This window comes from Mesitornis unicolor, unplaced genomic scaffold (genome assembly GCF_000695765.1).
Source record: "Mesitornis unicolor isolate BGI_N332 unplaced genomic scaffold, ASM69576v1 scaffold9126, whole genome shotgun sequence".
In the NCBI taxonomy this organism is placed as follows: domain Eukaryota; kingdom Metazoa; phylum Chordata; class Aves; order Mesitornithiformes; family Mesitornithidae; genus Mesitornis; species Mesitornis unicolor.
In genome coordinates, this window is record NW_010190370.1 from 41,741 (window position 1) to 43,787 (window position 2,047).

Consider the following 2,047-nt stretch of genomic DNA (forward strand, 5'->3'; position numbering starts at 1 on the left):
CTTGCCGAGCAAAACCAGGAACTACCTGAGCAAATACTTGCTCTAGATTTTTATAGAGCTTAGAGATTTGCAGGCAACGGGGAAGATGGGATCAGCCACCAACAAAAGAAATATCTACTGGCTTAGGGAGATCAGCATCCAGCTGCTTGGTCGGTGCCTCATGATTTCTGATGGCAAACTCCTTGAGGCAGTTTTAATCTTTTTCTTTCTGTATTTTTACAGCATGGAGAGTGCTGGGGAGGGTCCTGCACTTCAATTTGGGGCTTTACACTCAGCAGTAGCCCAAAAAGTGAATCATGGCTTTGCTTTACGCTGCTGCTTTTGCTCAGTTCACCTCCAAAAAAGCATCACTGAGCAGTTGATTTGCTTTCCTTTAGCTTAATTGCGTGTCCCAAGCCCAGGAACCTGCCTTTGCCTACAGGCTTGGTCACAACCCCCAGGTGAAGGTGCTCGTATGCCAGATTGCCAAATATTCTGCTTCACCATTTGGGTTTCTTGACCTTCTTGCCTTGTTCTGCTGCCCGTAAGTTGATTATTCAGAGCCTGGAACATTTGCATCTTGCAGAATCCCATTAATGCAATGTGAGGGGCCGATCCTTGTGCCGAGGAGCAGAATTTGGGAGCAGTGATAGCCCGGACTGCACCACAGGCAGGATCCAGGGGCTTTGCCTGTGGGGTGGGTGGTAGCACGGCTTTCCCTGCGCTCATGTTTCAGCAGGTTCCCAGCTATCTCAGCCCTCTCTAGCTCTGGGATCTCTCGATGCAAGAGTTGTTCCTGTTCTGGAGCTGCTCTCCTATCCCTTTTCAAAACTGATTTATCACTAGGCCTCCCCGTGTTATAATTAGTTTTGTTCCATCTTGGCCTTGAGCGACCTCCCAGCATAGGAGCGGTGATGCTGAACTGGGGGATTTGAGAACAAAGAATTTCTGCAAACCCTTTCTGGGGAAAAAATTCTGCGAGGGACGTCAAGGGCTTCGTCTGGTTTATGAATCCCAGACCAGAGCATCCATCCTACTTCAGTAGCTGTGATGAGCAATTGTAGACAAGTACTCAGAGAGGACCATGAACTTTAATAGATTTTTGCCTCAGACCTCTTGTTAGTACAGTGGAGAGCATGAGATGAGGCAGTGAAGTGTTTAATATTAACAGACTAATGTTATTCTAACCTTAAATCTCTCTTCAGGCAGAAGTACCCCTAATTCAGGGCTACTACTGTGTTACCACTGTCAAAAATAATGTCATTCCACTTCTAGATTGTAAATGAGCTTGAGCAATGGGAATATGTTAGCAGTGAGAGATGTGCTGCTGCTTCTTATGCACATCGTTCAGCAAAGTGCTGAGCTTCTCCAGCAGTTTTTTTTAATTCCTGAACCAGTAAAGGCACCAGTCCCATCTCTTCTCTTGTGCTGTTCCACTGACATACATGTAGTTAGACTAAAACTGAATTTGATCATTGTTGTTAATGGATAAAGTATATTGCTCCATGGCATCAATAATCTTCAGTCATTTGAATTCTTCAGTCATTTGAATTCTTGAAACTTGGCTTGGTTGCTTCAAGAAAGAAAATGAAATGCTGACGAGCTTTGTTATCCAGTTTGAAGGAGTTAAGGAGCATTTTCAAACACCTTCGCCCCCAAAAATACTTTGACTTTGCAATGTTTTGGCTGAAACAAATCTGGCTGATAACCAAGAACAAGGTTATCCTGCTGTGCCCATTTCTTGTAGCACCTTGTTGAGGGCTGTAAATTCAAAAGTTCCTGAAGCAGAAATGGAAACCCCACTACGCTGCTGCGTGGAAGCTGGAATCTCTTGAAGTTTTCAGATTTCCAAGTACATCTGTCCTTCACCAGCTGCTGTTTATTACGCGAGTCCTTGAGCGTGAGAAAAGGCAGGGTACAGAGTAGAAGCCATCTCCACATCGTGCGTGGACAGCAAACCCCTCTGAACTCCAGCACATGTTTTGGGTTGACAACGGGAACATTTTATGCCTGTTTATTCCTTTATCTCAGGAAGAAACCCCATTTGGCAGCAATTTGCTCCCTGGCA